We start from the raw sequence: 19,705 nt of genomic DNA, 5'->3' as shown, positions 1-19,705 counted from the left end.
TCTTCTGAAATGTGAGTGCCCAGAAACTTAAAGCTGGACACTCTCTCCACACTTTCCCCGTAAATGGAGATTGGGGCGTATTCTCCAGAATGGGACCTCCTGAAGTCAATAATCAGCTCCTTGGTCTTGGAGGTGTTTAGTGCCAGTTGTTATTGGCGCACCAGTCCGCCAGGTTCTGCACCTCCGCTCTGTAGTTTGTTTCATCACCGTTGGTGATCAGCCCAATCACTGTTGTGTCGTCTGCAAACTTCACGATGGTGTTGGTGTCGAATGCAGGGACACAGTCGTGAGTGAAGAGGGAGTAGAGCATGGGGCTTAGTACACAGCCCTGTGGTGTGCCGGTGCTCAGGGTGATGGTGGAGGAGCGGTGTTGGTGGACTATGTGAGGTCCTCTGAAATGTGAGTGCCCAGAAACTTAAAGCTGGACACTCTCTCCACACTTTCCCCGTAAATGGAGATTGGGGCGTATTCTCCATTATGGGACCTCCTGAAGTCAATAATCAGCTCCTTAGTCTTGGAGGTGTTTAGTGACAAGTTGTTACGTGTGCACCAGTCCGTTGTTGTTGAAAGGGTGCATGAAGATTTATGAGGATGTTCCCAGGACTTGAGGGCCTGAACAAAAGGGAGAGGCTAGCAGGCTATGACTTTATTCTTTGGAGCACAGGAGGATGAGGGGTGATCTTATAGAGGTGTACAAAATAATTATAGGAAATAGGGAGGATAAATGCAGAGTCTTATTTAGAGTAGGAGAATCAAGAACCAGAGGACATAGGGGGTAATGATTTAATAGGAACCTGAGGGACAACTCTCTTTACACGTAGGGTGGTGGGTGTATGAAATGAACTGCCGGAGGATGTAGTTGAGGCAGGGACTGTCACAACTTTTAGGATGGGGTAATTCACGCGTTGTGAATAAAACTATCTTTATTGGCGAATACAACTGTTAAACACACTCACGCTAAGTCAGGGCTCTAGCAAGGTCTCTGCTACTGCAGTAGGACACACCCGTGGACTGATGACGATCTTCCTTGCAAACTCCCGCCAAACTCGGTCATGTGACTGTTCCACCTCTACTGACGAGGGTTCGATCTATGTGGCTCAACCACCAGATGGCGCCACATGACCCCCCCCCCCCCAGAACCGGAGGAATAAAAACGAACAGGCAGACGAATGAGGTGCTGTCCCCGCACATTGACTAGCAGGGACCATGCCCGGAGGAAATCAGCGGCCAGCAACATTTAGACAGGTAGATGGATAGGACAGGTTTAGAGGGATATGGGCCAAACCTAGGCGTGTAGGACTGGTGAGATGGGGACTAGGACTAGATGGGGCATGTTGGTCGGTGTGGGCAAGTTGGGCCAAAGGGCCGAGCCACCTAAGTTGAATATGAGGTGTTGCTGCTCAAGCTTGCATGTGGCCTTACACTGACAATGTCGGAGGCACAGAGCAGAAAGGTCGAATGGGAAGGGGAGTTGAAATGGTTAGCAACCAGGAGATCCAGTAGCCCGTGGTCGATCGAGCGCAGGTGTTCAGGAAAAGGTCGCCGAGTCTACACTTGGTCTTGGCAATGTACAGACCATATTGGAAACACCAGGTACAGTAGATGTGGGCAGAGGAGGTGCACGTGAACCTGTCTCACCTGGAAGGACCTCTGGGGTTCCTGGTTGATTGTGAGGGAGGAGGTGTAGGGACAGGTGTGATGTGAGGGAAAAGGTGCAGGGACAGGTGTGATACGTGTGAGGTATAGGGACAGGTGAGGTACAGAGGTATATGGACAGGTGTGATGCAGAGGTATAGGGCCAGGTGTGATGTGTGGGGCATACAGGGCCAGGTGTGATGTGTGGGGCATACAGGGCCAGGTGTGATGTGTGGAAGATACTGTATAGGGACAGGTGTGATATAAGGGAGAACAGATTCGATGTGAAGGTGAGGTGTACACAGGGACTGGATGTCCCCAGCATCCTTGTGCCCTGTCCTCGGACCCTGGACTCTTCCCTCACGCCTATTTCTTTGCATTCAACCCCATCTGCTGTCCTTGGCCGATTGCCCCCGACCCTTAGCACTTGACCCCACCCCTCTCGTGCCAGCCTTTCCATCATACCTAGCCCTTTACGTCCAGCACTTCCCCTCCACCCCAACTCTGTAAGTTCAACCCCATCTTTGCAAGGCCCTTTCTGGTCCTCTGCACACAGGCCCCTCTCACCTGAAAACTACAACCCAGCCCTTGTTCCTCCTTGGTGCCCAACCCTTTGCTCCCGGGCCTTCCCCATGTGCCCAGTGTTCTGCATTCGACCATCACCTGTTCCTCTTGGCCCGCTGCATCTGACACTCTACCCCCTCCATTGTACTTGGTCCCTCCTCTCCTGCCCTACCCTTTGCACCTGTGCAGCCCTTTTGCATGCAACCCCACCTGCTCCTCTGAGCTCATTGCACCACAAGCCCATGCACCTGCCCTCCTCTCTCTGCACCAGTACCCAGCCCTTTGCACCGGTACCCAGCCCCTCCCTGGCCCATTGCACCCAACCCCTTGCACCTGACACTCTCTCCCCTCCATTGCACCTGGTCGCTCCGCAGGTGCCCAGCCTATTGCATTCAACCCCATCTGCTTCTCTTGGCCCATTGCACCCCAACCCCTTGCACCTGACACCTCTCCACCCCACTTTGCACCTGGTCCCTCTTTGCGCCATCCCTCCAGCATGCCCACCCCCCCCAGCATGCACACCTCTCGCCACACCCTCTCCCCTCCATCGCAGCTGGTCCCTCCTCAGGTGCCCAGCCTTTTGCATGCAACCCCACCTGCTTCTCTGGGCCCATTGCACCTGCATGCCCAACCCTTTGCATCCATACCCTCCTCTCATGCCCAACCCTTTGTATTCAATCCCACCAATTCCTCTTGGCCCATTGCACACAAGCCCTTGGACCTGACTTTCTGTGTTTGCACTGGTGCCCAGCCATTTGCATGCAGCGCTCCCTGGCCCATTGCACCAAAGTCGCTGCACCTGAATGGCACTTTTTGCACCAGGTCTTCCAGTGCATGCCCAGCCCTTTGCACTAAACCCCACCTGTCCCTCCTAGCCCATTACCTGCCTTCCTGATTTTGCACTGGTGTCCAGCCCCATGCATTCAACCAACCTGCTCCTCTTGGCCCATTGCACCCAAGCACTCATACCTGCCCTCCTCTCTCTGCACTGGTGCCAATCCATTTGAAAGCATCCCGTCCCTGGCACATTACACCCAACCCCTTCCACCTGACGCCCTCTCCCCTCCATTGCACCTGGTGCCCAACATTTTGCATTCAACCCCACCTGCTTCTCATGGCCCCTTACACCTGACAACTTCCCACCCCACTTTGCACCTGGTCCCTCTCTGTATCCATCCCCTCTTCTTCTACTTCTTCTTCTTGTAGGATTCCGGCAGTGTAGACGCTGCTAAGCATATTACTGCCCTCCACAGGTCAAAGTTTGAACTAAATTCTTACATACAGTCCTGTAACTTGCAGGAATTGAAGAACAGCCCTGGATATCAGTTGATGTTTCTCACTGTGTCCAAACAAAGATAAAACAGAAAAAGCCTCAACTCCAAGTCCTGTCAGTCTAACAAACAATACTTTTCTTTCTACCCTATACTTTTTACATTCTAGGAAAACATGCTTAACTGTCTCATTACTCCCACATTCACACAAGCCAGAAACATGTTTCCCTACAATGCACAAATAGTAATTTAACCCACAGTGTCCCAACCTCAATCTACACAGTTTAACTGAGTCCCTACGGGACAGAGATGTACAGAAACATATTTTCCTAACTTCAGATTGTATAGAAAAGTAGTGTCTACCCCTGACTTCCATTTCCCATCCTCTCTGCCATTCTTTTGTTAAGCCCTCTTTAATTATTTCTCTCAGTTCCACTCTCCCCAATGATACATGGATATCTATTTCTCTTCTTAAACTCTCCTTTGCTATGAGGTCCACCTGCTCATTCTCCCTCACCCCAGCATGCCCGGGAACCCAGCAAAAAGTGATGTTACACGCAAACCCAATTCTAGAAAACACACTCATGATTTCATTTAGAATGTCAGGACGAGCTTTAGATTTCCCTACTCTTAAAGTTTCAAGAGCAGCTGCAGAATCAGAACAGATAATGACTTCTCTAAAACTGGCTTCCTCAATCCACCATAGAGCCCATTGAATTGCCATTAATTCAGTCGTGAGAACAGAGCTTCCATCAGAAATGCGCCGGCCAATCTTCAACCCAAGCTGCTCCACATACACTCCAAACCCAGCTCTCCCACTAACTGGATCTTTAGATCCATCTGTAAAAACAATCAAAGTGCTCTCACTGATTGAATTAAGATATTCCACTATTCTTGGGGTCACCTCGCGCTTATCTTTTTCCTGAAGAAGCCAAAGCCTTTGCCTGCAACACATCTAGCCTAGCCAGAACAGTTTTAGATGCAGACCCATACACAAAACACCCATAGTCAAGGCCCCCCACTCACACCCAACCAGACTTTTCATAACATTCAGAACTTTTTCACACTTCAACACAATTTTACCTACATGCACAGCCCAAGTCATACGCTCTTCAAACCAAACACCCAAAAACCTTTACCTTCTCCAATAGAGACCCATACATATACAGCCCTAACTTAGGTAACTTTCTTTTAAAACCAAATACCATATATTTAGTCTTAGAGGCAGAGATTTTAAAGCCCCATGTGTTCCCCCATTCCTCTACAGACACTAACACTCTTTGAATCTGTTTTAAAACAAACTCTACATTACGACCTCTTTTCCAGATGGCCCCGTCATCTGCAAACAAAGACAGACCAAATCCTCTCTCTAATTTACAAAATATGTCGTTTATCATGATATTAAATAAAACTGGACTGATAACACTTCCCTGCGGGGTTCCATTCTCTATTTCTACAGTCTCTGAGCTGACACTACCAACCATTACTTGTATTGTTCTATTCAATAAAAAATCCTTAATCCAGTTGAACATTCGTCCCCTGACTCCCAAGTCAAAAATATTAATCATTAATCCCTCCTTCCACAAAGAATCATATGCCTTCTCAATATCAAGGAATACACTCACTACTGTTTCCTTGCTTCTAAATGCCCTTTTAATATCCTGATCCAAAACTGATACAGACTCCATTGTAGACCTTCCATTCCTAAAGCCATTCTGTACATCAACAAATAGTCCTCTGGTTTCTAAAAAATAAACTAGTCTGTTTGTTACCATCCTCTCCATAATTAATTCTGGTGCTTCTTTAAATTCATCAACAAATCTCTTTAACTCTTGACCATTTCCAATCAGACTCCGGGCGTTCCATTGAAGTATATAAAACATTATGGTGTTAATGAGGATCACCATCATCCACCTCACTGACATACTCCATACTGCTAGCTCTCGACAACTGTGACCTCTCCATACACTGACTCTCCGTCATGTATTGATGCAACTTTTCTGGCAACTGCTTTACACTGAGGAACCTTTCAGCTGCCCCCACCACTAACCTGATGATATCTGACTGGTTAGCTGCTTTCTTAGCTCCTACCAGCACATCAGAAACAAAAGATAGAAATGACTCCTTATTAAAAATCAACATGTCAGATGGAAAAGCCGACGACAAGTTTGGCACAGTGACCTGGCTTCCTAGCACCACTCTAGTCCCAGCGCTCACATCTCCGCGTTCTCCAGCCACCCTTTGAGCTGCCTCTGCATATGACACGTTGTTCTGATCCTTCACTTCCTGCACTCGCTTCGCCTGAACAAAGCGCTCACAACCACGAAACTCTGCTGCATGATCCCCATCACAGTTAGGGCACTTAGGAGCCTCTGCCTTGCAATTTTGTATTGCATGATCTCCACCGCACTTTGCGCACTTTCTTTTACCCCGACAAGACCCAGCAACATGTCCAAACCTCTGACAGTTATAGCAGCGCAACGGTGGTTTAATGTACTCCCTCACTTGATACGCCATACTCCCAAGAAACACTCTCTGTGGCAGTATTCCATCTTTGAACGTAAGCAGGACCGGCGGGTCCCTGACTCCATTCCTACTCTTAAATCTCACAACATCAATTACCTGGGCCCCCTTAACGTTTTCTAAGATCTCCTTCTCAGACAAGCCATCATACATCCCATACACCACTCCCTTTATTCCCTGCTGTCTTCCTCTAGGGACCAAACTCTTCACCTTGACCACCAATTTCCCCACACCCCTAGCATCATTAAACTGTTTTCTGTCTTTGCAACAAACTCTTAACATCCCATTATACAGAATCTTGGCCTGAAAATCCCTGCCTATCTGGCTCTCCAAAGCGGTGGTAATTTTTAATGGATTCACTGCTCTAAATCCTGCATCTCCTTGATTTGTTCCTTTAACTTTAAACAGCACGACGAATTCTTCAATAATTCTAGTTCTCCTAACTTTACTTCCTTCGTCTCCTGACATTTCAGGTCTTTCGCTCGATGCCTCTCTTAGAGCCCCCCTTTTCCTTACCTACAGTCTGCCACCCACCACCCTCAGCCCCACCTCTCCCTGAAGCCATGGGCCTCTAGAATCTGCGATGTGACTCGAACGACCTCCAGCAGCTAAAGCCCCTCAACAAGTCTTTGCTCCTGCAAACACTCTACCCCAAATTCCTCCGCATCTTTTGCACTATTATTGGAGATATTGATTAAAACTTATTTATCTATTTAAAAATAAACGATTCTGCACGGCGACTCTAACATATAAAATACACTATCCATCCCCTCCTCTCATGCCCAACCCTTTGTATTCAATCCCACCTTGGCCCGTTGCACCCAAGTCCTTGCACCTGCCCTGCTTTGCACTGGTGGTGCCCAGCCCTTTGCAAGCAGCCGCTCCCTGGCCCATTGCACCTGTGACTCTACGCCCTTTGCATGGGAAAGAACTGCAGATGCTGGTTTAAACCGAAGACAGTCACAAAATGCTGGAGTAACTCAGCGGGTCAGGCAGCATCTCTGGCGAGAAGGAATGGGTGACGAAGGTCTTCTTCAGTCACGAAGACGGGCCTCGACCCGAGATGTCACCCATTCCTTCTCTCCAGAGATGCTGCCCGACCCGCTGAGTTATTATTCCAGCATCTACGCTTTTTGCATCTGTTCCCCGAACCCCCCCCCCCCCCCCCTTGCATGCCAAACGCATGCAAGTGGGACAGGCCCTTCACTCTCGCGCCCGAACTCAGAGTCAGTGTCAGCGCCAGCTCGCGCTCCCCGGGCTCAGAGTCAGCTCGCGCTCCCCGGGCTCAGAGTCAGTGTCAGCGCGCGCTCCGTCCCCGGGCTCAGTCAACGCGCGCTCCGTCCCCGGGCTCAGTGTCAGCTCGCGCTCCCCGGGCTCGCCGTCTCTCCCCCCTCCCCTCACACAGTAACATGGCGGCGGCGGCGGGATAACGGGAGCCGCGCCGCCCGCCCTCCCGCCCGGCAGCGGGGAGCAGCAGCGGCCGCAGGTACACACACAGACACGCTCACTCTCACACACCAGGGGCAGGGGGGGTTATAAGAGGAAGGGATGTCGGATGGGAATGGGGGAGAGAGGGAGGACGAGAGAAGGAGGGGGGAGAGGGATGGGAATGTGTGTGTGTGAGAGGAGGAAGGATGAATGAGGGAGAGAATGAATGAGGGAGGGAGGAGGGAATGAATTAGGGAAGGAGAGAATGAGGGGGAGGAGGATAGTGGGAAAGAGGGAGAGAGGAAGAGGGGGAAAATGAATGAGGGAGGGAGGAAGGAATGAATGAGGGAGATAATGAGGGAGGGAGGAGGAGGGAATGAATGAGGGAGAGAGGGAAGGAGAGAATGAGTGGGAGGAGGGTGGGAAAGAGAATGAAGGAGGGAGGGGAAGGATGGAGAGAGGAAGAGGGGGGGATGAATGAATGAATGAGGGGGGAGATGAACGAGGAAGGGGAAGGATGGAGGGAGAGAGGAAGAGGGAAGGAGAGAGGGATGAGAGAATAGGGATGGTGGGAGAGAATGAGGGGGGAGGAGGGAAAGGGAGGGATAAGGCAAAGGAGGGCGATAGGGAGGGAGGGGAAGGATGGAGGGAGGGGAAGAGGGAAAGAGATAGAGGGAGGGGGAGAGTGATGAGGGAGGGATGATGGGGAAGGGGGAGAAAGAATGAGGTGGGAGGAGAGGGATGAGAGAATGGGGGAATGAGGGATGGAATGGGGAAGGGAAGCAGGGATGAAGGGAAAGGAGGGAGAGGGAATGGGGGAGGGAGGGGGAGAGGGATGAGAGATGGAGGGAGGGAATGATGGAGAGCGAGAATCAGCAGGGAGAGGGATGGGAGGGAGAGAGAATGAGGGAAGGAGGGAATGAGGGAGCGTAAGAGAAGGATAGAATGAGGATGAGGGGAAGAGAGGGATGGGGAGAGGGAATGAGAGAAAGAGAAGGGTGGAATGAAGGAGAGAGCAAGGAGGGAGGAAGGTGGAGAGGGAATGGGGAGAGTGGAAGGGGGAGAATGATATGGGGGAAGGAGAGAGAGAGAGAAGGAATGGGAGCCAGTGATGGGAATGAAGGAGAGGGGGATGGAATGAGAGTGAGGGAGGGAAATCAAGCGAGAGAGGGGGAGGGATGGAGAAAGGAAGGGAACGAGGGAGAGAGGGTGCAAGAGTGGGAGGGAGACAAAAATGAGAGCCCGCCTCTAACAGGAGCATTGTTTGCATCAAACGTGGTGTGTGTGTGTGTGGGAGGGAGAGAGAGAGAGCGAGGAGAAAAATTAACTCCCCGACTACCGTGAGCAGACAAAGAGCATGGGATGGATTAGTCCGCCTTGCACCGTGTGTATGTGATGCTGGGGGTTTATTTGCTGTGTCCAGGGGCTGTCAATGTACCTGCTTTCACCCTGGAGAAGAATAGGTGTACTCCCATCTGACAGCTGCTGTGGGCTTTGCAAACCCTCTTCAAAGCCGTGAGTCGCATTGCTGGTGTCATGAAATATCATTGTTCCTTAATGCAAGTCGCTTTAAAATATGGAATTTCAATATGCTCTATTTTTGCTATTTTTTTGTTTGATTGCAGTAACCCTTTCTGATCAGGTCTGAGTTGTATTGAAATAGGCTTTGTGCAATGATGGTTTTATAGACAGTTTGCATCACACAGTGCACTATAATTTATTTGATTTGAGGGATTGAAGTAAGGGAAAGTTTTTTTTTGCTGGAAATTAAACAATGCTGTCTGAAACAGTCTTCCGAATCAAGAAAAGACTGTTGAAACTGTATTGTAAATGAAAACAAAATAGCAGTTTACTGGAAATCTAAAGTAAAATGAAAATAAATTTGATCGGGTACAGTAGGATATGGAACAAATGCGGGCAGATGGGGCTAGAATAGATGGGGAATCTTTGTTGGCCTGAGAGAGTTGGGCTAAAGGACCTGTTTCTGTGCTGTCTGATTCTTAAGGGGCAGGCCATTTAGGACTGAGATGAGGAAATATTGCTTCATCCAGAGAGTTGTGAATCTGTGGAATTATCTGCCACAGAAGGCAGTGGAGGCCAATTCACTGGATTGTTTCAAGAGAGAGTTAGATTTAGCTCTTCGGGCTAAAGGAATCAAGGGATATGGGGGAAAAGCAGGAACGGGGGACTGATAATAGATGATCAGCCATGATCATATTGAATGGCAGTGCTGGCTCGAAGGGCCGAATGGCCTACTCCTGCACCTATTTTTCTATGTTTCTAAAAGCAGAAAATGCAGAAAACGCTCAGCTGATCAGGCAACTTCTGCAGAAAAAGAAAAAGAGTTAATATTTCAGATGAAGACAAGAGTGTTTTACTGTCATGTGTCTCAGATGGAACAATGAAATTCTTGCAGCTGCACAACAGAATATGTAAACATGATACACTGTAAATATAATAAACGAGAAAGACTCCACCGATACTACCTGATCTACTGAGTTTCTGGCATTTTCTGCAGAAAAAGGTTTTTTTTTGCAGGGTAGTGGTGATAATTTATAAACAAGAATGATTGCATTTTGTAAATAGGTGCTGGATGATTTTTGCGTAGATTGTTGTGACTCTAGTCAAGGCAAGGACAATTTCTGTGAATTTGTTCGTGTCATCTCTAGTTAATGCCATTACTGAACATTCATCAGAATGATTTCAGATTACTATTTTATTGAATGCTTTAGGCAAAGCAGAATGGCAGCATGCAGCATGTGTTTACAATAGTCAAATTCACTTGTTAATTACTGTTTATGTTTGAGACATTCGTTGTACACATTCATTTTTGAGCAACATTAAAAACGGGTTAGAATTTCAAGTAGGAAATTTAGAGTGTTATAGTTCAGCTCTGACTAGACATACTTGAAAATAATTATGGATATTCACAGGACTGGAAGTATAAGCAGTGGTGGACTGGGTCTAAAAATATTGGTTGCCAGGAGACAAAGGGGCCCACTTCATCAGGGGTCCACTTGATATAGGGGACCCACTTCATCAGGGGCCCACTTGCCATCGGGCAAGCTGACACCTTGGCCAGTCCGCCACTGAGTATAAGGTCCCTCCCAATGATTTCCAGAGAGCATTTTGTGGGCAGTTTATTTGTATGAGGAACAGCGGTGGTGTGTGGTGCAGCTGATACCAACCTATGTGTCGCTTGAATACATTATCATGTGTTTGTGACTGTGGTGTGGGTCGCATCTGTAAACGCTGTGCTCATTGTTCCATCAGCCTATTTAAATTACCATGAATATGTGCTATCTGCCCTTGTGCTATGACCTGTTTGAAGGCTGGAGAAAGGTCTCGACCCGATAGGTCACCCATTCCTTCTATCCAGAGATGCTGCCTGTCCCCGCTGAGTTACTCCAGCATTTTGTGTCTATCTTCGACCTGTTTAAAAGGTCTGAAGAAGGGTCCCGACCCGAAACATCGCCTATTCAGTCCCTCCACCGATACTGCCAGTCACGCTGAGTTCATACAGAACTTTGTGATTATTGATTTGTTTAAAAGGACCTATTCTCACCAGGTACGTAAGAAAGTCAAGGAGAAAGGATACTATTATCTGACCTGCAAATGACAAATAAATGATATTTAATGGAAGTAATAATGGGAATAAAGGGTAGATAGTCAGAACCTTTTTCCCAGGAGAAAGTTTAAAGGAGATGTGCGGAATTCTTTTTTCCACAGAGAGTGGTGAGTACCTGAAACACGCTGCCAGGGGTGGTGTTGGAACAATAGTGGCATTTAAGAGGCTTTTGGATAGGCACATGGTTATGGAGGGATGTGGATCATGTGCAGGCAGAGGAGATTAATTTATTTTGGTGCCATGTTCAACCCTGACATCATGGATGTCCTGTATTGTACTGTACTATGCAAGGGCCCTGGAACCGGCGGGGCTGGGGGCGCTGCAGCCCCTGTGGATCTGTGTAATTCTCTGCCACAGAAGGCAGTGGTGGCCACTTTACTGGATGTTTTCAAGAGAGAGTTAGATTTTAGGTCTTGGGGCTAGCAAAATCAAGGGATGTGGGGGAATAAACAGGAAAGGGGTACTGATTTTAGATGATCAGCCATGATCATATAGAATGGCGGTTCTGGCTTGAAAGGCCGAATAGCTTTTTCCTGCACATATTTCCTATGTTTCTGTGTAACTTGCTCATGCTTGAGTATATGGCAATGAATCTCGACCATTTGATTTTGAAGCATTCATGCATGGTGGAGGTATAATGTAGTCATAGAGTGATACAGTGTGAAAACAGGCCCTTCGGCCCAACTTGCCCACACCCGCCAACATGTCCCAGCTACACTACCTGCTTTTGCCCCATATCCCTCCAAACCTATCCTATCCATGTATCAGTCTAACTGTTTCTTAAATGTTGGGAAAGTCCCTGCCTCAACTACCTCCTCTGGCAGCTTGTTCCATACACCCACCACCCTTTGTGTGGAAAAAGTTACCCCTCAGATTCCTATGAAATCTTTTCCCCTTCACCTTAAATCTGTTCTCTGGTCCTCGATTCACCTACTCTGGGCAAGCGACTCAGTGCGAAAAAATGTATATTTCTAATGCATTTTAGATTTCTCGAAATTCTTACTTTTAAAAAAGTAACGTTTTCACAAACATATACCCCCTTTATTAATGTCATGGTTTGATGATTCTAATTTCAAATCAAAATGAAATATATGTCAAAAGGAGAACGCCGACTTTCAAAAAGCTCTGATTTTTTTCCCCGAGGAAAACATAATTTGTATGACTTTGCAAAATCAGGAAATGTTATGATTATTTCTTGACCATTTTTCCAACTTTAAAGAAAAATAGCACAAACTTATGTCACATTTAAACGTTTTTTTCCTCATATTTTCTGTACCATGGAAGACACTGGCATCGATCCCGGGGGGGGGGGGTCCTTGCGGTCCACTGCGGTCCTTGAGGTGCGGGTATACCCACACTGCTGGTGGCAATACCTGCAACCATGTAAGCCCCAAGCTCTAATTCCTTCCCTTCGTTTCTCCATCTTTTCACCCAAATGGCGTTCTTTTAAAACTATCCATTGTCGAAGTGTTTGTGTAGAGGAAGCAGCTATGAGCCAAACTTCATGAGTTGAAGTCCATATGTGAAAGAGATAATTGATGGCTGAAAGCTTAAGTATTAGATTTTATTTTCTCGTAAAGGTTTGTAGGACTAGGGGCAGCACAGTGGCGCAGCGGTAGAGTTGCTGTCTTCTAGTGCCAGAGACACGGGTTCCATCCTGACTACAGATGCTGTCGGTAAGCAGTTTGTATATTCTCACTGTGACCTCGTGGATTTTCCCCGGGTGCTCCGGCTTCCTCCCACACTCCAAAGATGTACAGGTTTGTAAGTTAATTGTCTTCGGTAAAGACTGTAAATGGTCCCTAGTGTGTAGGATAGTGCTAGTGTATGGGGATCACTGGTCGGCGCGGACTTGGTGGGTCGAAGGGCCTGTTCCCGCGCTGCGTCTCCAAACTGAACTAGACTAGATTGTAAAGTGACTTAGCAAGAGTGGACTGGTCTCAGCTGAGTGAAAATGAATCAGTCTCAGAGCAATAAGAGGTATTTAAGGAGGTTGAATAGGTTCAGGGTGAATATGCTCCCGCAATGAAGAGGGAACTGCCAGACTCGAAGTCCTTGGATGACAATATGCATAAAGACAAAAAAAAAACTTATATGGGACACCTATAGTTTAATGCAGCAGAAAATGTAAAACTATAAGAATAAAACAGGTGAGAAATCTTAAAAATAATATGTTTTATAGCTACATAAAGTGTAAGAAGATAACAGAGAATTAACTATTGGGGACCAAAAAGGTGATCTATATGTGGAGGTAGAGAATGTGATTCAAGTTCTTGATAATTTTCTATTTTTGAGAGATGTTTTCATTAGATCCTCTGCCTCAGAAGGCAAAGGAGTCCAATTCTCTGGATGCTTTCAAGAGAGTTAGATAGAGCTCTTAAAGATAGCGGAGTCAAGGGATATGGGGAGAAGGCAGGAGCAGGGTACTTATTGTGAATGATCAGCCATGATCACAGTGAATGGTGGTGCTGGCTTGAAGGGCCAAATGGCCTACTCCTGCACCTGTTGTCTATTGTCTATTAAAATTGTGGAATGATCGTGATGTTGGTTCTGCTCCCATGCTGGAATATTAAGCTTACAATTCTTACACGTAAAGGCCGCAGAATTGCCTTCATAGTGCAGTGGTCTGACCCATCTAATGTTAGTTTAGTTTGTATTCTATAGGTTCTTAGTTTAGTTTACTTTAGAGATACAGCGCAGAAACAGGCTCTCAGCCCAACGTGTCCGCACCGACCAGTGACCCGCGTACACCAGCACTATCCTACACATTAGCGATCATTTTTTTTTTTACCAAGGCCATTTAATTTACAAACCCGTACGTCTTTGGAGTGTGGGAGGAAACCGGAGCACCTGGGGAAATCCTATGCGGTCACAAAGAGAACGTACAAACTCCGTACAGACAACACCCGTAGTCAGGATCGAACCCGGGTCTCTGGCGAAATAAGGCAGCAACTCTACCGCTGCACCACTGTGCATGCAGCAGGCTTGACCAGAGTAGCCTGTCAGCCTTCGTTTCTGCAATCTTTCTCTGTGCCTTCTGTTGTGCGTCATAGGCTTTCTTTGAAGTGTCAATTTTTTTGCGTATGTTTCAAAAAATCTCAAAATAGTTCTTCAACTTCTTTGAAAGTCTGTATAGCAGTCTCTTTTATCTATTCTGTAACATCGATTTTATTTTTGAAATAAATCTTCTCAATATTTGATAGAAATAATCTTGAGTATTCCTTGCTTATTATATAAACATTTTGAAAATTACCTTTTACCTGTTCCTCTGCTGGTAGCTAGATTTGCTGAGAGACGAAAGCTGTTTAACTCCATGCAAATATTTATTTTTTATTTAAATGTAACAAAATTCAAGAAGTAAACTTGTAAATGGCGTGATAAAGTGTTAAATATTTGTAGTTGATTTAAGATCTTTGGTTTTCTGTTTTTAGAATAAAATAAAATCTCTCATTAATGTAATTTAATGAAAAAGCAAAAATCCAATGTGTTACAAACATGTTTTGGTTGCTTGCACTCGGTTAAATTGGATATAAATAATTTCATTCAAATGACTATAACTGTGAAATTAAGAAACGTTCCCATATATATTTAAGCAAAATATAACATTATACCTAGAGCCTGAAAGCAATAAAGATTGTGTTGGGTATTGTGCATTAAGGATTCTGCAATGGCAGCTTGGGTATCTGCACAACTTCAATGAGGATTAATCTAATGATTGACTTGATTCATAACAATGAGTAAAAAATGATGATGGTTGATTTTTAACAGGTGATTATGCCCTTGGATTAAAGATGGGAACAATTGACAGTTTGTCCAATAACATCCTCAATAATCATTGCTGAAATATAGACCCAAAGTTCTCAACTCAGCAGGACAAACAGCATCTCTGGGGAGAAGGAATGGATGACGTTTCGGGTCGAGACTCTTCTTCAAACAAGGAAGCATACCTCCCTCACCATCGTTCTCCGACTAATTTCACTGTCCTTCTGGTTAATTTTACTGATTGTATGCCTCCTTGTCAGCTAACAATGAACCAGTCTACATTTCCTTACCACCGTCTGTTTTGATCTGTCATTTTCACACCTTACCCGTAGATATCTCTAGACTCCCTCTCCCCTGACTCTCAGTCTGAAGAAGGGTCTCGACCCGAAACGTCATCCATTCCTTCACTCCAGAGATGCTGCCTGTCCCGCTGAGTTACTCCTGCATTTTGTGTCTATCTTCGGTGTAAACCAGCATCTACAGTTACTTCCTACACATTGCTGAAAAGTGTATGTATTTAGGTGGTTATGAAGATAGCAGAAGAGTTATTCACTCAGTGAATACCAAAAGCCTTACTAAGTGAGGATTGCATCACATTTGGTCCAGTCTAGATGTATCTTCTTCTTTCATGTGGCGTGCACAGCCTAAAGTTGTTGGACAACTTGTTCTATTTGATCTTCCGTTTGTGCACGTCGAGTTGATTGCATTAGTCGAAACAGGGCGGACCACGTGAAGGTTGCAATCTTCCCCCCCAGTCTAGATGTTTGCTTCACCTGAAGCCCGGGTTGGGCAAACTAGGATTATTTTCTCAGGAACTTCGGAGGCTGAGGGGCGAACTGATAGAAGTTTATAAAGTTATCAGAGGCATAGACAGGGTAGTCAGTCAGAACCTTTTTCTCAGGGTGGAAATATCAAAGACTAGAGGGCATAGCTTAAAGGTGAGATTAAATGAGATGTGTCGGACATATCTTTTTATTATATATACAGGAGGTGGTGATGCCTGGAACACATTGCAAGGGTGGTATGGAGGGCGATAGTGCAAAGAGGATTTTAGTTAGACATATTGATATGCAGAAAATTGAGAGATATGTATCATGTTCAGGCTGATGAGATTAGTTTATCGTCACATCATGTTCGGCGCAGCCATTGTGGTGTGAAGGGCTTGTTCCAGTGCTGTACTGTTCTATGTTCTCTAAATTAATATGAGATTTATAACCAGATAGTGTTTTAAGATAGAAGCAGAAAAATTTAGAATTACTTGGCAGATTTTTGGAGTGAAAAACAGAATTTATCAATTCAGGTTAATGATCTTTCACCTGAGCAAACCAGATAGTATTTTGAGGTAACTAGACAATATATTGAAATGTTGATTGAGCAATAAGTATTGTCCAGAAATTTGGAGACCTGTACTGCTTTTAATTGAAAAGACAACAGAAACTTTTAACTCTAGTTTAAATGACAAATTTAAGTTTATAATATAAAGTTAGTTTGGTGGTTTCTCTGACACTTTTGCGACTGATAACTTGTTCGGGTATTTGATGCCTGAACCACCGACTTTGATTCCAAAGCAATGACATTGCTACTCAACTTATGTTGCAAGGGAACAGGTTCAAGGATCTGACTGATGGAACAGGAAAAGGCTCACACTTGAGTTACAGTATGAATCATGTTTACTGGCAAGAGAGAGTAAATATCTACTTATCCAGCTATGTGCAGGGCCCTTTCTACAACAACACACTTAGAAACATAGAAATTAGGTGCAGGAGTAGGCCATTCGGCCCTTCGAGTGCAAAGAGGATTTTAGTTAGACATATTGATATGCAGAAAATTGAGAGATATGTATCATGTTCCCTCTCTCTATGCCCCCCCCTCCGACGTGCTGGTTACGATCCCATCCTACCGGTGACCCTTTGGTGGGGACAAAGAAGATGGCACTTGCTTTATACCAACTGTGGCGCGGTGGAGCAGTGGTAGAGTCGCAGCTTTACGAGGCTTGCAGCGCTGGAGACCTGGGTTTGATCCCGACTACAGGTCCTGTCTGTACGGAATTTGTACGTTCTTCTCGTGACCTCATGGATATTCTCTGAGATCTTCGGTTTCCACCCACACTCTAAAGATGCACAGGTTTGTAGGTTAATTGGCTTGGTATAAGTGTAAATTGTCCCCAGTGTATGGAGGATAGTGTGTGCGGAGATCGCTGGTCGGTGCGGACTCGGTGAACTGAAGGGCCTGTTTCTGCACTGTCTCTAAACTAAACTAAACTGAAACAAGAGATCGCCATAGCACTACTAGCCAATAGCATTCCAACAGGTGCTATTAGGCCCCCAATAACAGGGGCCTACAGCCTTTCCGGCCCTCTGTTACCAAGCAAAGCACCATATGTTAACTAGAGACTATTCAAACGCCAGGCTCTCTCACTACAACTTAGCATGCATCTTTTTCGGTATCGGTACGCATCTGCAGGATTGTTCAAACTACAAAAAATAACATTACATTTTATTTCTAGTTTTGAAAGCAATGTAAAAATATAAACTTAAAATAATGCTTTATTTCACTTTAAAAAAAAAGAGGGTCTTGATTTTGAGCACTTTCTGCTTGTTCTAATATCAATTCTAACACCTAGAACAAAGTAGGAGGACCTTTGGGTTCTGTTCATGGTTCACAATTCTCTTCAAAATGAAATTTGTGCAACAAATACATCTTTGGATGAGAAATAATGCCACACAGCAAAAAATGAAGATAAGAATTATGTTCAAAATGTGTTGGAAGTAAAATGATATGATTTCAGACTTGAATATTACCAAGACAACCATTTCACACAAACCAACCTTCCTTCTATTGACTCCATTTATACCTCACGCAGCCTCGGCAATAGCAGCAGCTTAATCAAGGGCGAGTCTTATCCTGGCCACTCCCTTTCCTCCCCTCTCCCATCGGGCAAAAGGTAGAGAAATGTGAAAACGCACACCTCCAGATTCAGGGACAGTTTCTTCCCAGCTATTATCAGGCAACTGAACCGTCCTACCACAACCAGAGAGTGGTCCTGAACTACTTTCAGACTATCTTTACTGTCTTTACTTCGCACTAAACACTGTACACTGTGAATAGCTCGATTGTAACCATGTATTGTCTTTCCGTCGGCTGGTTAACACGCAACAAAAGCTTTTCACTGTACCTCGGTACACGTGACAGTAAACTAAACTGAACTGAACTGATATAAAACAACAAACAGTTCACTCAGAGTGATCTGAAGGTCTGGCATTTGTTTGGCTAATCCATCTTCTTACTCTCTATGCATCGTTTATTGTCCTGAATGTAATAGAACAATATTAATATTCCTTTAGCCATCTAAAGCATATCAATAACACTAAAAAAAAAATTTGCAATTTAACAAGTTTTAAGCACACCCTAGCTTTTAAACATATTTTTTAATGTTGTTATATATGTTTAGTAGATTTGCATAACTCCATTAATGAAAGGGAGCTTTACCTTGGGTAGCAGCTGAATTAACCCAGAAGGAAAATCTCCTTAACTACTTTGGCCAATAAAATTAAATGTTGGAAAACGACAGCTGCCTTCTAAAATAATGGTAATTCCTCCTTAATTATAATTGCAAATTTGCTGCAAGGTCAATGTCTTTTGGAGCAAGCCATTTTCGTTCTTGTTTGTGTGAAATTCATTGAAAGTACGTTTCTGCACAGCTGAAGATACAGCACATTTCCTGCACGTACTGTATAATCCTTGAGAACACTTTCCGACGTTGGGCCCTGCAGTACACCTATTTATCTATTCTAAAATGTCCGAGAGTACCCAGACGTTTATGAAAGTCAAATGGCTAGGCGGCACAGTGGTGCAGGGGTAGAGTTGCGGCCTTTCAGCACCAGAGACCTGGTTTCGATCATAACTACGGGTGCTGACTGTACAGAGTTTGTACGTTCTCTTTATGACTGCATGGGATTTCTTCGGGTGCTGCGGTTTCCTCCCACACTCCAAAGACATGCGGGTTGTCGGTTAATTGGCTTTTTGTTAAAAAGGATAATGCAAGTGTATGGAGTGATTGCTGGTCGGTGCGGACTTGGTGGGCTGAAGGGCCTGTTTCTGTGCTATATCTCTAAAGTCTCAAGACTCACTACTGTTAGCCTTCAAAAAAACTTCTTGAAGGGGAATTGTGCAGCCGACTGTTCTGTTATTACATATGAAGGCTGAACTTCAATTTTAAAAAAAGCTATCATCCTGTAAGGATTAACAAAGTTTTCACATCTGTCATTTAGTAGGACAGAATGCATGATTTTAATTCCAGGAAAATCACTGAAAAATACTCTTGACAGCCTATTGTTCAGATTATTGAAGTGAGATTTCGATTTCCGACAATGACATATTTACCTGTTCTATTTAAATCTGTGATTGCTTAGGAAGTTAAGTAGGACTGAGAAGCACACTTCTTCAGTGAAGTTGTACTCTGCTGTAAGCGAGCCCACATGGGCAGCACGGTGGCGCAGCAGTAGAGTTGCTACCTTTAAGCACTTGCAGCGACGGAGATCCCGACTATGGTTGCTTGTCGGTACATTCCCCCCATAACTGCGGTACGGTACGGCGTTTGTACATTCTCCCCATGACTGCGTCGGATTTCTCCGAGACCTTCGGTTTCTTCCAAAACTCCAAAGATGTACTGGTTTGTAGGTTAATTGGCTGGTATAAGTGTGTGTGTGTGTAGGATAGTGTTAATGTGGAGTGATCGCTGGTCGGTGCAGATTCGGTGGGGCGAGGACATTTTTCTATGCTGTATCTCTATACTAAATTAAATTAAACAATTAACAGGAATTGCTGGAAATAATGCAGAGAAGAATACAAGGATGTTGCTGAGACTCGAGGGTCTGAGCTATCGGGAAAGGTT

General features: G+C 45.3%; 1 protein-coding gene across 3 annotated transcripts in view; it reads left to right on the top strand.

The window, feature by feature from the left end:
* Nucleotides 1-7,250: 7,250 nt before the first annotated feature.
* The window catches only part of pak5 (p21 (RAC1) activated kinase 5), a 161,457-nt gene continuing 149,002 nt past the window's right edge, over nucleotides 7,251-19,705 (top strand). Inside the window, exon 1 of one of the 3 annotated variants that reach the window (XM_033026239.1) lies at nucleotides 7,251-7,479. The gene's annotated coding sequence lies outside the window, so the exon portion shown is untranslated. Of the gene's footprint in view, nucleotides 7,480-8,672; nucleotides 8,937-19,705 lie in introns of those variants that run through there. The other 2 variants (XM_033026242.1, XM_033026240.1) reach the window with 2 other exon arrangements.

The sequence above is a fragment of the Amblyraja radiata genome, chromosome 8 (assembly GCF_010909765.2).
Source record: "Amblyraja radiata isolate CabotCenter1 chromosome 8, sAmbRad1.1.pri, whole genome shotgun sequence".
In the NCBI taxonomy this organism is placed as follows: Eukaryota; Metazoa; Chordata; class Chondrichthyes; order Rajiformes; family Rajidae; genus Amblyraja; species Amblyraja radiata.
This window is presented reverse-complemented; position numbering and strand designations above follow the sequence as displayed.